The sequence below is a fragment of the Cydia pomonella genome, chromosome 17 (genome assembly GCF_033807575.1).
Source record: "Cydia pomonella isolate Wapato2018A chromosome 17, ilCydPomo1, whole genome shotgun sequence".
NCBI classification, from domain to species: Eukaryota; Metazoa; Arthropoda; class Insecta; order Lepidoptera; family Tortricidae; genus Cydia; species Cydia pomonella.
In genome coordinates, this window is record NC_084719.1 from 18,114,351 (window position 1) to 18,132,655 (window position 18,305).

At 33.5% G+C, this 18,305-nt stretch overlaps 1 protein-coding gene across 7 annotated transcripts in view; it reads left to right on the forward strand.

The window, feature by feature from the left end:
• LOC133526961 (small conductance calcium-activated potassium channel protein) overlaps positions 1-18,305 on the forward strand; it is a 270,058-nt gene that overhangs the window by 76,415 nt on the left and 175,338 nt on the right. For all 7 annotated transcript variants that reach the window (XM_061863829.1, XM_061863825.1, XM_061863828.1 and 4 more), the window contains exon 2: positions 9,707-9,780. The gene's annotated coding sequence lies outside the window, so the exon portion shown is untranslated. The remainder of the gene's footprint in view (positions 1-9,706; positions 9,781-18,305) is intronic.

Genomic DNA, 18,305 nt, shown 5'->3' on the forward strand with positions numbered 1-18,305 from the left:
ATCTACCTAAGTTCCTTGCCACTTGTTAGCGTAGTAGCCATCATCGTTCAGATACGCATAAGCAGATGAGATTAGCTATTTAGTTATAAATAATATCATATTACTATTTCGTGATCTGTGGTAATAACTAAAATTAGTCCATCTATATTTTCAAAGTGATAAGTTTCAAATACTTAATACCTACAGGATACTCTACTAGTAATTGTCCAGACTTAGTTTTAAAGTACTTACATATAGCCTTGATATTTATGGTAGCTTTACAATGAAGAAAATTCTCCTTTATCTACCTCACTCAAAGGCTATTTACCGAGGAAAGTATTGATTGCTGTATTCAAAATTAACTTTAAAGTGTCGTAACATAAAATTAGATTATATTTTAGGGTCAGTAACGCGCATGTAATATACCTCTGCAGTAGCGGGCATTCATAGGCTACGGTGATTGTTTACCATCAGGCAGGCCGTATGCTTGTTTGTCTCCGTTGTAATTACATCCAGAGAATGGTTGGTAAATTTTAAATTATACAAAATGGTTTGTTTATATGGTTACAGACAGAAAATGCCCATCTAAAACTTATTTAGAGCCAACTAAAGCTTGAAAACACATTTACACTTAATGGCGTCCTGGCTTGTAAATGACATAAAAATAGTTGTACCTTGTGAATATTAAGATATATACAACTTTATCAATATACTACAGTGAAATCAAAGAAAGTTTTATACTTTTTTAATATTAACGAAATGAAATACCAAGAGCAATTTCACTCCTTAATTTTATTATGCTATACATACATTTTACATTTATACTATGTGGATACATAAATAATTATTTAAATTGGATATAAATTAATAACTTCTAGGTGGTACGTTGTTCTCTTTAGTCAAAATCAATAATATCAGTATGTTCGTAACATACTGATTTGATATCGATATTTTATTTTATTTTCGCATTCAGGATTTGAATTTAAATACAAAGCTCTGAACATCTGCTAGTAAATTATATTTGTTGTCTTGGATTTGGATACGAAGTATAATTAATAATCAAACGAACTTACCTGTGAAGTTTGATTACAATTATGCGAGTATCCAAATCCAAGACAACAAAGACCCGCCCCCCATCCCCAAAAATGAAAATAAAATAGTCTCTGTTAATAACACAAAAATAACTCTGAAATAATGAGTACTGGAGGAGCGATGTCGAAGCAGGAACGCAGCGTAGCGAGTGAGAGGGACAGCGCGAACTTGTTTTTTAAATACTATAATCTCTAAAATGTGTGACTTGGACTGCACGATAACGTGTACTGCTGCTAGTAAATTATATTTGTTGTCTTGGATTTGGATACTCGCATAATTGTAATCAAACTTCACAGGTAAGTTCGTTTGATTATTAATTATTAGCACTGTTACTTTACTACCATATTCCACTTCACTATATCACTGTCACTTTATTTTTGGTTACTGACTTGACCATGGAAATTGTTCGACTCCATGGTTTTAGGAAAGCACACCGTTATCTAGTTTGCATTTTAAAAAGCGACATTTAGTGATCAATTAAGTAACTAATTCACAGTATGTTCACTTATGCGGCAATTTTAAATATCAACAGCGTGATATTTTTTTTTCACAAAATCATTTTATTTTATTGTGTTCATCTGCAATTCACCACATAAGGTACATTTGCACATGGATATACACAAATAACATTAACCTTTCGTAAATGTATTGTGGTCTAAACTTGTTGGCAAAGAGTAAAAAAATCGTTCTCGAAATAGCCCTATAAAATAATACCGAAATATTATATTATACATCGTCGCGAAACACGCTTTCAATCTCTTTTTAACCCTATTAGAGGCTGAATTTTTAAAAGCATTGAAATTATTTTTTGTTCTTTTTTCTTATCTCTTGCAAATTTTATAAATGCAACCAAGTCTACAAATTTTAGCTTTTGTAGGTTCGACTCTACGTTGATGAATCAGTCAGCTAGTCAGTCAGGATACACGCATTTATATTTATACAGGATGATTCATGAGACGTGAGCAGGACTAAGCCTACACAATCAGTAAATGTTAATGAATCGTTGACCATCATATTTAAGTAAAACAATCACGCTTTTTATCTGTTATTTAACTTTTTGTTAAGGACAAATTTGATTATATACAATCATGGACACCCTACAACACTTAATTAACAAAGATAAAACCTCTTTAACGGTTATGACAGCACTTTGATTATGAAGAAAATAAAATGTCACACTTGAGTGAGATACGATTTTATAAAAGTAACCACACTCCGATGACATTCAATTTGTCACTTTATTATGGATAAAACAAAAAGGGTGACCATAAATATCGTATATAAAATAAAACTTTTTTTTTAACAGTAAAAATTAAATTAACGTTAATCTCACAAATACTGGTACGAAACAGTTGCTGATAATTTACTGAATATGCAGGCTTGATCCTGCTCACGTCTCCTGAATCATCCTGTATAGATGAGAGAACTCATTATTATTATGGAAGATAATCTTCCTTCGTAGCTTTGAAGTCAGTTTAAAAAGTGGGTGTCTGTTATTCTGGCGCCATGACTTTTTTAAACTACTCGCAATTGATACTCTTTAAGTTTACCTCCTCCGTTTGGTTTGAATAAATTATTCCGGAATAAGAATGCTACAACTTAATATTCATTTATAGAATTAAAAAAACATATTTATTTACAATATGCTACTATACAAATATACTATATTATAATTATGTTGCTTCGTACTTAACTTTATAGCAATTTTTATATATATATAATAATAAAATTTGAGCGTCGCGTTCTAAAGATTTAAAAGAGCTTTAAAGAAAACGTTTGCAACATAGTGTTGTAACTTTCAAGAATATAACATGAACTAGATTATAAATAATTTTTACAGTACATATGGGGCTACTTTATAGCACTAGTGCGAGAAGTAGCATATTATGTTACTGGGTCGAACATTTAAAGGGCCATATGTACTGTAAAACGTTGTACGATACATGTGCGAATAGGTAATTCGCAACCCGTGTCGATTTAAAACACTCCCTTCGGTCGTGTTTTAATTTATCGCCACTCGTTTCGAATTTCCTATTTTTCGCACTTGTATCGTAATGTACTAATTTAACTGATTCTGATATTTTATACAATGGCTTGCGAACAATTTTTCTTATTTAATTGGCTGCCTTTTGTTGCTCAAAGATCCCGATTGTTCCAGCTCGTTAGTACAAGCCTGCTTCGTTAGCGAGATTATGAGATTCGTATTTCTGGATTTTCAGTGAAAAGGAATATTCGATTTTCATTATGTGAGTACATTACCTAATCCTGTAGGAGGACGTACGCAATATATGTAGGTATATTATTTTACGTCTCTGAAAGCTTTTTCTTGTAATATTATTAGTTTAAAAACATATAACATTTTATTAGATCTAACAGTATATTCTTTTCTGTTGTGATAATAAAAGTTGTAGACATATATACTTAAGATTTAGGCGAAGTTATAATATACAAACATAATTACCGGTAAATGCTCCTAACTAAATAAATGTAGGGAGGTACTTCAATCATTTTTAATTATAAAAAAAAATACACAAATTGACTCAGCCCCACAGTAAGCTCAAGAAGGCTTGTGTTGTGGGTACTCAGGCAACGATAAATATAATAGAATTTATGAGTACTTAAATACATAAAAAACACCCATGACTCAGGAACAAATATCGGGGCTTATCACACAAATGCCCTTACCGGGATTCGAACACAGGACCATCGGCTTCATAGGCAGGGTCACTACCCTACCCTTTTATTTTATATATAAAATTTATAATTATAATAGAGAATAACTGTATACCGTGTTTAGGTAACGAAGCTTGCTAAGTTGCCTAAGTAAGGCAGGAGATTGAAAAGCTTGATTACATCAGTAGGTGTGTACAAATTTTTTCTACGAGTAATCTAAACGAACACTTTTTTACTATACCTAAAATAAATAAGGAAAATTGGTAAGTATTTCACTAGACACAAACCCGCGACTCCCGCCCCGCGCCCAACGCCCCGCGCCCCGCACCCCGCGTCCGTTTAGTATTTTTAGTGGGAGCGTGGCGCAGCGGCACATGATTGGTAAATTTTTTTATAATTGACTACAGCGTATCGAAATGATCTTTATAGTAAAATTGTGTGTGAGTCTATACATGAAAAGTGTGGAATTACAGTTTGGTATATATAATTTTAATTCAACCATTACAGTCGACGAGTAGAAAAAACTTATAATAGTTAGCAATGACCATGGGTTTTAAGAAAGATCTTCGTAGAAAGTGAAACGTAGTCTTTATCAACGTAGCCAGAGTTATATTATGCATTATAGAGTTGAGAGAAAGGGGTTAGGTCAAGTGGTCAAGGGTTCCTTAGGTTCGTCTTGACCTCGAGCGCTCACAAATGACGGGCGTATTTAATCAGGCTTTCATGGAATCGCAATTTAAAAGTAGGCAGCTTCAATATAAGGAAAGATATATCCTATAACTGGTTTAACAACTACTAAATAATAGTACATTGTGCAACGAGGGGGGGTAAGTGAAATTTTGGATACGAGGGTGGTAATTAGACGCGGGAAGAAAATAGACCTTAGTCCTTCAGCACACCTGCATGAAAGATCTTTTTCGAGCAAGTGTGATGAAAATAATAATATTATGTTATTAATCTTGAATGAAAAACAATTCTTTTTAATATTTGTTAATACATAACTAGAAGTCATTTCACGACAAAAACTCGCAAACCGAGACGTTGCACTTGAACTCAACGAACTTTTAAGTAGATTTCTATGCTGTCTCAAAAATTACACTACGAATAGTTGTAATTTGCATGCAATTGTTGTCACAATGTAGTCCGGTCGATCTACCCGAGCCCTACATTCCTATTGCTTAATAATAAATACCAATCAATTGCCTCAGGCCAACCAAATATGTTGATTATTATATATATTTTTTTTAGCCTGTTAAAGTGTTCCACTACTGGGCAAAGGCCTCCGCTCTTTCTCGCCATTCGGTTCTATCCAATGCACACTCCCGCCACTTTACAAAATGCATCAAGGTCGTCCCGCCATCTCCGTTTTGGTCTTCCACTGCCCCGGTTCCATCCTGTGGGACTCAGTTTGTGGCTAGTTTGGTCCAGCGCTCGGGGTGTTGATTATACAGTGTGTAAATCCAACACGGGCAATAAATCAAACCACATAGAATTTACCCATGCAATCAAGAATTAAGAAGTTTTATTGAGTTACACTTAATTAGGAGCCTGTAATTATTTCTTGAAAATTTACCGAACAGAAATGTACTGCAAACATTACGAGATATAGCTTTTTATAGTAACTGTCAACAAGCTTCGCTCGCGTGGAACCAAGCAAAAATTATTGTCTACGCAGAAATTAAAATAGAAAGTAAAAAATCATGTAGGTATTTTTGAAGAAACGTTGCTTATAAATAGGTTAAAGTGAATGCTTACCTGTGCTAGGTAAGCAATGGCAATATAGAGCTTGAAATATCGGAGGAAAATGCTCCATTTACATATTGTAACATTTTCCTGGGCGGGTTCCATTGTTCGTGGTAGTTGGAGGTTGACGCGTGAAAAGCTGTTGACATGTTAATATGATTCAAGCGACTGGTTTTGTATAGTGTGAATAGCACGAAACAGCTATAAAGACACGAACAAGTCGTTTTACTGATAGTTGCTGCCGCGGCGTGGTTTTATTAACATGGAAATGAGTAGATCTACAATTTTTTTGTTATTATTATGTCCTACAAGCCAAGAGATAACCGTAGTATAATTTAACAAAACAAAATGTAACACATTCTTATTGTTCATAACTTTCATAATATACAATTTTAGACGGAGGTCTAATCTCTAGATCTGTAATTATGACTGAGAATGAATTTTCCGATCAATGTTAGGTTATTTCTATTCAACATCAAGAGTTGGTCATAGATAGCTAAAAAGGAAATAACGAAATGGACCTAGAAAATTGTACTTATGTACACATTTTGTATAGAAGTAAAATCAAGTTTTATAAAAAATAGATATTTCTCGGAATACGAAATAAACCTTTTTCTATAGACCTCAACCCAAGTAAAATAATGAAAGTCCGGTGGCCCGTAACTTCCATATAATTATTATCTCGGTGGGCAGCGGCAAATTAGAAATGCTACCGAGAATTTTAATCGAGTTAATTGAAACCCAACGTAGTGGATTTATTTGTGATATTGTACGCCTGGGTATTATTTAGGAGAAAATATTTTGTACCGTTTGTTATTGTTTTAAATGAATTTGCTGATATTAATATGATTTGTAACGAGACTTCGTGAGAATAACGGTGGTTGAAAAATATATTATACGAGACCATAGTAAATTAATCAAGTTTTAAGATATTAAACCACGCGTGTCGGTCTATTGACAATAATTAATATACTAGTATTTCCTTCTGTTAGTGGATTATATTCTTTGGCTGTTGTCTTCTACCCTTAGGTAACTTTTTCATATATTTGTGTCAGGTCGTTACACAAACCTCTGTTTTGACATTTTGCTGGGACATCAGTCATCCACGAACAAGACTAGTGTGACCTGCGGCGAAACGTCGTGACAAAATAAATCCGCAATCTGCACGTTAAGACTATGTATAAATGTGCTCAAAATGCGAGAGTTTTCAAAGTTATATTGCTATTTTTTTAAAGAAAGCTTAAGGGAAAAATAGTCAATAACGTTACGAACGATTTTTATGGTAATAATATTCTTCAGGGTCGAAGAAAGACGGGTACCGAATGATAATGAACGCAACCATTCACACGCACATGTCTTAATGATTGTATCATGCAATAGTTCATGAAATCAAACTATTTAAACGGATTTTGTCATGTAACATAATGAATTTAAAATACACCCCGGCGTTTCGAAGACTTCACAGCGTTCATGGTCAACGGGAGGCTAATATATTCACTTGTACCAAAATTACTTAATTTAGTTTAAAACACAAGGCGTGATTTAAAAATTTGGGCACTCATGATTAAAATCGATGAGATGTCTAAAAAACTTCAAGATTAAAAAATCCCTTATTAAATCGAACTAGGTAGAGCTATTGCTTCAGAGGTCACGTCAATTATCAAAATATATAATTAAAAGTTATATAGCCTATTAAGTTCGAATATGAATTTGCCAAAATTCTCAACTTTAGATGGACGCTGCTTGGATATTATTCGGTATAAAATGGATGTACTTTAGCACTTCTACCTAGTGTTAGTCCACACAGGATATTCATATTTTTATTTTATTTAAATCGATGGTCATGCAGCACACTATTTAAGCACGATTTATAGAAATCATATGAAATCGCTCTTATAAATAGTTTTTTCGGTCCACGATCATGATTGATCAAATATTAATTTTATTGTGGAATAATGCAATAGTATTGGAAGTGCCTTATTACATTTTCGCAGTCATACAATTTTATAGTCATATCGTTGTATAACAATTACTGTGGGACCCGGACATGCGTCCTTTTGTACTTCTCTGAGTTCGACGACCGGTCTGGCCTAATGGGTAGTGACCCTGCCTATGAAGCTGATGGTCCCGGGGTCAAATCCTGGTAAGGGCATTTATTTGTGTAATGAGCATGAATATTTGTTCCTGAGTCATGGGTGTTTTCTATGTATTTAAGTATTTATATATTATATATATCGTTGTCTAAGAACCTACAACACAAGCCTTATTGAGCTTACTGTGGGACTTAGTCAATTTGTGTAATAATGTCCTATAATATATATTTTTATTTTTTTTAAATTCAATACAAGCGAAATGGTGGACTGATACTTATTTTTCAATAAATTGTAACATAAATCATAAGTGCTCAGAAAACAAATCAAAATTGAGACGGAGTTTACAAGCTTATAGCTTCTGATTTCTTCGAATAAATATTTTCGTCAACAAATTACGCAAATTCAACACAACTTTTATTAAATTGGAAGGATGGAAAGCAAGTTATAAGGATAATTAAGTTTCGAATACTTATTCAATTTGCAAAAAGTAATAATTTGAAGCCTAAGGGTATTCTGGATCCGACTGTTGAGTTTTGCAAACCTTTTGGAGTGTTGCAGACCTTTTTTTGTATTTTATTATTTAAGTTGTCCAAACAAAATTACATCCTGCCTATACTTTGTGGGCACCCAAACTAGACCTAAAACCACAGAATTCTGGAATGACCCTTACTTGCGTCAAAGATATATGAACTCTGTAAAATACAAATAAAGTCGAAGAAAAATGCGTGCCTCGAAAAATGAAGAAAAATTTATGCTCGAACGGATTATAGGTACCTTTGGCCTTTACTTGAGTACATGGCGACACCGTTTGATATTAAATACATATCTGTGTAAGTCGTACCCTGCCTAAACTCTACTATGTAATATTATCATGAGTAAACTACCTACTAGTTCACTCATTAACAGCCAGATGTCGCCCGATGCCACTGTCACATTACAAGTGCGAATATTACGCGCGAAATTCACTCCAAACAAATTCAGTAATTTCTAAGAGAGTAAATAAATTAATGTAGATGTCAGTCTGTTACATCTGTGACATAACATAGGTCAAATAGCCACATGTCATTCTAAGAGTTTTAGTTTTGTGTCGAAAGATGGCAGTAAATTTAATTGACTACAAAATTTACTTTGACAATACGCCTACTATTTTTTTTCATGTAGTTAGTAGGCAATTTTAAAATCCTGTCAGCAGTCGTGTACCGAGGAAGGGCACATTTCTAAATATAAGTTTTTCTGGTGTATGTTGTATGTAATCCAGTAACGTACATATGCCATACGACAAATAAATTTAAAATGCAGAAGTTTAATTAAAAACTCCTTGTTTACTCGTAATGTGGACATTTTACGTGGAGCGCTACTCAACATAAACTTTATTGTTATTGCACTATTAAGAAGCAGCGTGGAAGCATTTAAGTGTTTTTATACTTCCTATATCGCCCTAGATTTTGAAGAAAATTCTGACATTATGTTACCTATTTAATGTATTTTCGCGCTAAAAATACTAAAATCAAACTTTTATCTCGAAATAGCTGTTACGACCGTATGGTAACACAGTTTTGTTCTTACGCTTGTTGGTTTGCGGAAGATTTATACTTAAAAATCATCAAATTATCTAACAAAACATAATTCTATAAGTCCCAGGGCATATCTTGAGTGAGAATGACAATTGTAATTTGCTAACGTCAATGAAAAACAAAAAAAAAAACAGACGATAATTCCATGTGATAATTTTCATACCCTATCATCTGTTTGAACGTGTCATTTACGAAGACGCCTAGTTAAGGTAGAAGGTACTAGTGCCCGACGCTGCACTCTCATGGGCACTTTATGTCAAAGTGACAAGGATTAAGTTCGAATACAGAAAAATCTTCGTTGTTCAATCCTATATTTCCATGAAATAAAGTGCCCATATCGGTGACTAGTGCAGCGTCGAGCACTAGTACTTCCACCTTAGTTTCGACAAATCTGCATGTCATCGTGTATAACAGGAACTATAATAATTAACACAACTTTCACCTAAGCTGGTGTGAGCAGTCCTCATCACTTTAACTATGTTAGATATTTTATAAAAAAAAATATTGACTTATATCAGTTTAAAATATGTTTTTTTTTTTCTTTTTTTTCAGACGTTACCAAGTTGAACTTCAGGAGTCATTTACAATAAGCCGCAAAACAATCACCAAGACCTAAGCTGTATTCGGTAAGTTTACTAAAACCCATTATATAGCCAAAACAAGAATACCTAGAATTCACATAATCCTATTTTAGGAGCTGTACTTTCAATTTTAATTCTTCCTTCAACGGATTAGGTTGGCCGTTGTATGTCAGTAACATGCTTGGATTGAGTAGGCTCTCTTACAAATTATTAATTCTTACTTAATTCATTAATTACGTTTCATAATGTGTCACTAAAAGCTTTCACTAAAAACTAATTTATTTTAACGTAGCGTAGTGACGTTATGAAAAACATACTATTTATTAACAATTTGCCTCTAAACGGGGTCAGCGAACTTGACGAATTTAATTAAATTAACGCTCGGTATTGTCTATGCGAATTAAGTCATAAGGTTGATGTGAGTAACGTGACCAATTACCTTAAATTACTTATGAACTTATCTACCTACACTTAATTGTAAACATGTCAGCACTATTTCATTTAGGTTGGTGAAATAATATGTAAACCAGACACTGGGTATTTCTATCCTATTTTTTTTATATAATTTCATTTCAATTCATAAATTACTAATATGAACTCGTAGAACATCTCACTCGCATCGGTATTGATATTAAGGCCAAGTCGTAAATTCGAATCAGCATGCAGGAAAAGCTATCATCAGACCCCGTTATCAGTGGTGAAGAAACATTGAAAATACTAGGGCTGGCACTACACTTTGATGAAAACAATATACCTACTTATTTTATTCATCTTACTAATATTATAAAGAGGAAAGATTTGTTTGTTTGCATTGAATAGGCTCCGAAACTACTGGCCCGATTTCAAAAATTCTTTCACCGTTGGAGAGCTACACTATCCCCGGTGAACATAGGCTATATTATATTTAAAAAATAAATGTTGAATACCCGTGCGGAGTCGGGGCTGGCCGCTAGTAGGTATATATAATGTGAAGCCAATTGCCTTAAAAAAGGTTTAATTTGGTTGTTGAACTCTATAATAATACTTAGGTACTAAATTGACATTTATTTGTCAAAATATGTCTGATGTCATATACTTACTTAATTTTATGTTCGGTAAAAATATGAACTTCTTGGATAATCGTGCTGAATTTTCTCAGTTTAAAATGGAGCTAATGGCAAAACTGGAAATAAACCGAATGCGACGCGGAAAAATCGATTTGTAATTTTAGTAAAACTGTGCAATAGACGATATTTTTTTTCCAATAGTTATTGATAATTTTTTTGCGATTTTTTTTTATCCTACAGATGTTTTCCTGTATATTAGACATGTGTATTTATACATTCCGTGACATAAATACAGATTCGCTGACAGTGAAATAATAAACCAAAAATAATGCGTTTCATCTTTAATTGTTTTTAGCGACATTTATACCAGTATGTCAAATGAACACGAATTAAATGTATATTGTGTGATAACCCTATGATTCTATTTCAATGAATTTTCACCACTGATAACGGGGTCTGGCTATCATATCATAATCAATAGAAAAAAGTGACTAAGCCCGGGAACTACATTTGTGTATACACGGGTACTTCCACAGAAGTTTGAAATCAAAATACGCGTTGAACCGGTCGAAACAAATAAAAAAAAGAAAATGGGTTGGAAGTCGATTTAATTTTAATGGCTTTATGGTGAAGATCAATTTGATGTATTGTTGTTAAGCATGAATGAAGTCTCCTACATCAAACATGAACCGATCTTTTTTTATTTTCATCTTGGTTTGTAGGTCATGTAGTTATAACTGCCGAGAACACCAGAACAATGAACTATTTCCGACGGTAATCGTCAATCATCCGTCCAAGTAAAATTACTTAATTCTGCGACGCCTTCACATTCAAATCCTCATATCTTATATTATTTCTGTTGAGTTTCTTAGTTGCCAAGCAAATTGTTCGCAGGCATTTAATACACTTAGATTAGTGGGACAAGATACGATTAGATAGGATTAGTAGATCGATACCTAAATTGAAATTTGGCCTCTCAGAAATGAACGACAATGCCGGCATTTAGTGAAACCAGCGCAGAGAAACAAACATCTAGTAAATACGAAATATCACTTGTAATACTCATCATATAATTTTGATTATATGATTTGACCAGAAACATCACTTTTGATACTGACACATCATATCTATATCAAATCTGAATCAAATTCATAACCAGTTATTTAAATTAAAATTACTCCAGTTTGTTGTTTGCTAAAAGACTATCCGGTCAAGAAAGTTAACGTTTATTTTTGTACTTGTATTTTGTGTCTATATTTGTATTTCTCCAAGTTTCCCTTAATAACGTTCATTGATTATAATATCGAGACTGAGCAAGCTGTTTGCGTTAGTAATTGGCTCCGCTTGCTTACTTGCTAAATTAACTTTGGGAGAATAAATTGTTGCGTAATCCTTCTTAAGTGAATATTCAGTAACAATTTATTTCTAATAAATTTGTTTCGGATAAAGATATATTATTATGATGACCGTTATTATCTGTTACTTGCTTTTATTTTATATATTTATTGCCTACTTGTACAGTTAGTAGTTATACATATCGAAATATATATTATTTCAGTTCAGGCGTATCAGTAATAAATGTTTTCTACACTTACGAGACAAAAGGTAGGTAACCCAAAAAGTCATTTTTATTCGTAATGGGTTTATCTACTCAACATCTCGTGTGAGAAAATAGCTGCAAAAAAGAAATGCCGTGAACAATCTCGATAAAGTAAAGTAGAAGTACGAGTACTTTGCACACGGAAAAATGAACAACGAATCAAAATGTAGCAAATTGCAAACGATAAGTTAAACAACGAACAAAAGTAATACGAAAATAATACCTAAAGTATTGAAGGGAAATTCCAAGTTGAGAGTAAAGTGTACAGAAAAGTAATAATAATTTATTACCCTTTGGAAAGTCGTAAAGTTAAAAGTTTTCCGACACGTTATATGAAGAGACGCGAATTTCCAAAGCGGCAGGGAGAAGTTATACCTATCGGTACTTAAATATTTTAAAGTGAAGACTACTAAATGTTTTGTGAACTTAATATACTTTAGTATATTAACAAACTATATAAATTGGTACTGCTATACTGAAACGAGGATCGGATTTAAACAATTGCGAGTCGTACTAACATTAAATTAATTTTGCGTTTTAACTTAATGGGATTTCTTAGTCATAAGCATATAGCCTACCTCAAAACTAGTTTTCAATGAAATTAATTTTTCAACAATTATGAAATACTAGTTTTGTAAACACCTTATTGTACATAAAACGGGTTAAGATACAATAAAACAGAATATTTGCAATCTACAAATGCGAACTTATCACTATAAGGGATCTCTTCCAGTCAACCTATAAGCAATTCATTTTTATTAGAAGGTTCGTACCGTAAAATGGGGCGAGTAGGGACAAAACTGACATTCAAACCTCGATAAAACTTAATTTTTAAATGTAACAAACTGATTTTTATACATAATAAATGTTTTGGCCCTTTGAATTTTAGGTTTTTTTATATGATTTTGTGTAGTTCCATTTCATAACTTTTCACCCCTACTGCGGGGTGAGTTGGGATTTCCTACTAAGGTGAGTTTTGAAAATGGTTGGATCGACATTTTGGGATTATAAACATTATAATAGCTTGATTTGTTAATAGAATATATTATTAGTCAGCAGTAGCCTGTAAAAACCAATTCACCCCTCTGTCATCCCTCCTCACCCCATTCATAACCCAACTGCCCTCGTAATCCCTACTCACTCCATTTTACGGTCTTCTTCTTCTTCTTCTTTCAACCTATCACCCCCTGCTGCTAGGGCCCGAACCATTTTCTTCCACTGACTCCGGTCCTGGGCAGCTTACGCCATTCTACGTACATATTTTAACTACCAATTTGATTGACGACCGGTCTGGCCTAGTAGGTAGCTGGGTAGTGACCATGCCTATGAAGCTGATGGTACCGGGTTCAAATCCTGGTAAGAGCATATATTTGTGTGATGAACACGGATATTTGTTTCTGAGTCATGGGTGTTTTCTATGTATTTAAGTACTTATAATTATATATAATATAATATCGTTGTCTAGGTACCTACAACACAAGCCTTATTGAGCTTACTGTGGGACTTAGTCAATTTGTGTAATAATGTCCTATAATATTTATTTATTTATTGAGGTCGATATTATTACCATATTCACATTTATACAGAAACCTCTAAGAGGCTTACTGCCACACAAAATATTTGTTTATAAGGAGAGAAGAAAAAGGAAACGAATAAACTTTAACGGAAGTATTTACCTGTTTCCTATGTGACGTTAAGTAACCTATTTGTTATATGAAATCGAAGTTTCTTGTCAAGACATTTATTTATTCAGATTGTAGCGAAACAGAAATTTAGTCACGTTTCAAGCGTTAAATGGAACCGACGTTTACGAAACGACTACGATATCGCCTGACTACTTATTATAAAATTTTAATAAATCAAATTAAATAAATAAATATCTAAATATAGGGGTCTCGGCGCCGAATAAAATTTCGTACCGTTTGGCGTCGAGAACCTTGGTCCGTGGGGTCCGAGCGCCTTTAACCTGTTTAAGGAACTATCCAAAAGGATTACAGAGGTCACCGGTGGTGACCCCAGTGCTGGCAGCTTCCTCGCTTAAAGAATTAGCCTTGCGATACAGCGAGGAAATGCTGCTAGCATATACGGCACCATGCCGCAGGGGGATAGTTTTTAGTATTTTATTTTAAGATTAGTATTATTTATTTTAATGTGCTCAATATTTACAATAACAATATACAGATGATTACTGTAACTGCTTATATCTATTTTTTATTTTTAAATCTAGGTTTTAAGTTTTGTAATTGAGTTACTCGGATTTATAACATACTTGAATAAATCCCAAATAAATAAATACCTATTTATTTACAATAAAAATATACATAATGGATATATATACAGAGAATTACTATAACTAGATTTAATTTAAAATAGGCCCCAGGCATTATTGTACCAAGGACGCTGGCGGCATTTCCTCGTTGTATCGCAATACTGAAACGTTGTGCGAGGAAGTCGCCAGCTCTTTGGTCACCAGTTACGTCAACCAGACGATTCTCGATTTCTGCAAAAAACTTGAGCGTGCCTGGACCCCATGGACCTAGAGTAAATCAATATTATATGAAAATCTTACACAAATCGACCCAGTAGTCCCACAGTAAGCTCAATAAGGATTGTGTTTTTTGTACAAGACGACGAAATATGTAATACATAGATATATATAAATACTTAGGTATAAACATACGTAACAGCCACAACTCAGAAACAAATATTTGTGGTAAACACACAAATAAATGCCCTTACCGGGATTTGAACCCAGGGCTTCCTGATATGCTTCAAAGGGAGGGTCACTACCGACTAGCTAGGCATAAGTTAATAAGCAATAAAGAAAAAAACAATAATATGTATTATAACACATACAGACTTTTTAAATAAGGCCATAAATAATTATGGAATCACTTAATAAAAATGTCTCTGTTTGTATTTTTTAGGATAGCACATTTAATTAATATAATTATGGTACTAAAATTACCTACTTAACTAAAACATATCAACTGTGTAATACCTACGTATTACGTAGGTACCTACGTACCTGAGTACAGTCCCCTGCAATAATATGTTACTGTGTTATGTGTGTTTGGCGAAGACTGTATAAGAGCGTGTTACACATTTTCGCGGTCTTCGAAGAGTAACGTATTATTGCAGGTGACCACCGCAAACCGTGATCCACTGTTTTTCACTCTTTAACTAGATACTCATTTTTCGCAAAACATGAAGCGTAGTTTAGGGGACTCCCTCTGGTCGCATAACAACTTTTGTCATATTTTTAATTGTCATAACACTTTATGCTTAAAATTGTAAGTCATAAAAATCTATAGTCAGAATTATTCCTGAGCATAACTGGGTTTTTGTCATGAATTATCTCATAATTTTTATAGTAATTAATGTCATATTACGCGTAAAGTTTTAGGCTAGGTTCGTTGGGTATGCACAAAAATATATGATATGTCATCAAATATTATGGCTAAAATGTATGACAATGATTATGTCAAAAGTTCTTATACGTATCAAAGATATGACTTAAATTTGTATGCAACCCAATATGGACCCATAGTTTAGTTAATTAAGTTATTATAGCAAAACTGCATTTGTGTACTCCTTAAAACCGTTTAGGTAGTTTTTACTAACGTTATCACGTGATGTTTATTTTTATAATATCGAGTCAGCCGATGCGCCGCTTCAGAAAGTGCAATGACTTGCAGCGGAAATAGATTTCGCATTTAAAATGAAGTGTCGCTGGCTTAAAATATACTCTTGTGGCGCCACATTCGGATTCAGACTCCACCAGTGTTAAGGTGACTTCCCAATATCAACGGCAGCATTACTGTTGCAGCGTTGTTGTTGCAGCCGCTGTATCTGTCCTTTTTTTTCATAATCACGTCAGTAATGGTTGCCGAACAGGTTGCCGAAGACAGTCACCTCGTCACCGTCGCTGCAATGTTTTAAAGCTAGACTGAAGGCTTGGCTTCTCGAACACACATTCTACAGCTATGACGAATTTTTAAATATTGAGCTGTAGTTAAGTGACGGTAGCCTTAATTTTTATTATTGTTATTGATCTTTTTACGAATGTATACTAATATATTATTACTTATCTCGAATTCTTATTACACTCTACTAATGTAAAAGTGACATTAATATAAATAATATGAATATGAATAATGTGGCGGGAATCGTTGCTCATTTTATCGAGGAAATTAACAGATACAGCGGCGTTAATAACGACGCTGCAGCAGTAATGCAGCTGCAACCCTCATCAGAATGTCACCTTTATCCAAACGTCACCGACGTTTGGATGGCATCTGCAGCTATGAAGCTATGTCGTATGGTACTATGTCGCAATAATGGTATTATTGGGACGTTACTGCTGCGGCCTTGACGCGAGCGCTGTCACTGTCAAGACGTTCGGATCCGCAATACTGTCTCAATTAAAACGTTCAGTCCATCACTCATTTTATCTAGGAAATTGACATTTATAACGGCAGTAACCACGTTGCAGCAGTAATGTCGCCACAGCAATGCAGCTGCAGTGGCTATCCGAACGTCGACATAATTTACTATTCATTATAGCTTTGAGCACTATGTTTTTGCGATCATTGTTAACGTGGTTTATTTAACATAAAGGATATAAGTACTTAAATAAAAAAAATAGAATTTTTATAAGTAAATTTAACAAAAAACTATAAGGCAAATGTTTTAGGTAATAACAATTGCACAACAAGGCAAGAAACACTAATGACAAGGATATACTCGTAATTATATAATTAAAAAAAACAGTTAAACACAAGTGGGCGTCTGATTTCATAAAATTCGTTGGTTATGCAAATTACATCGATGAAAGCATTGTATTTGTGGCAACTGATGAGAGAAGTAGAAAATAAACCCCGTACTTTACACTGCTGGATGCCATTTGAATCTCCAGGTTGTCACTTAATAAATCCTTTACCAAATCGCCGAGTCAAAGGCTTCATATAACCAGAATTCGTGCGCTACGAATACATTTATTTGTGAAGGATTTGGAGGTCAATGATTATTAGTCGCCCGAGGCGAGTGTGATCAGTAATAGACTGTATCAAGTTGATACAGTCTATTACATAACGCTGGGTTGATACTATCAACTTGATATGATTAATGCTTTTGTACAGTCACGGACTTTAATTGTTGAGCCATTTAGAGTTTACTTTATATTGGACATTTCATACACCGTTACAAACAATTTGAGTCTGTGACCCTACAAACTAAAATACTCTCAACTATCCAACGATGGACCTTATGCTATTACAATAAAGTCTATGATAATCAGTTAACAGTGTGAATGATAATACGCGGAACTGGAACAGTATCCAACTAGTTCAGCCAAAGCATGCATAAATAGTCTTAATAGTGTATGAATTGTTAATTTTTAGCCGCGTTTTCATACAAGTGCCATCAGTTTGAAATACATGAATAAACAACGTAATTTATGCCTTTGCTATGTAAAAAATAGTTTCATGTGATTTTTTTCTCTACCCGAAGTAAATAATATAGCTATCTAGAGTAAGAATAAAATTCAATATGTACATTTAATGTCAATGTTGTTTTAGGAAATACTACCCATATTTGAGGGAATTTAAGTGGGTAAAATAGAACTTGAGCTATTTTACTAACTTAAATTCCTTAAAATATGGGTAGTATTTCCTAAAACAACATTGACATTAAATGTACATATTGAATTTTATTGTTTTGAAAAGCTGCTTTGAATACCTAGATGTCTATATGTTCAAAACGCTCAAAATATTTACACATTATGTTTATTTTAGTATATTACAAATTCTTAGCCAGGAAAATTTAAATTAGTCTACAGTAAAGTAATTAATTTATTACAAAACTTGAATTTAACTTATAAATCAGCTTTTCAGGTCGCCTTTTTTGTTGTACCTAATATAAAG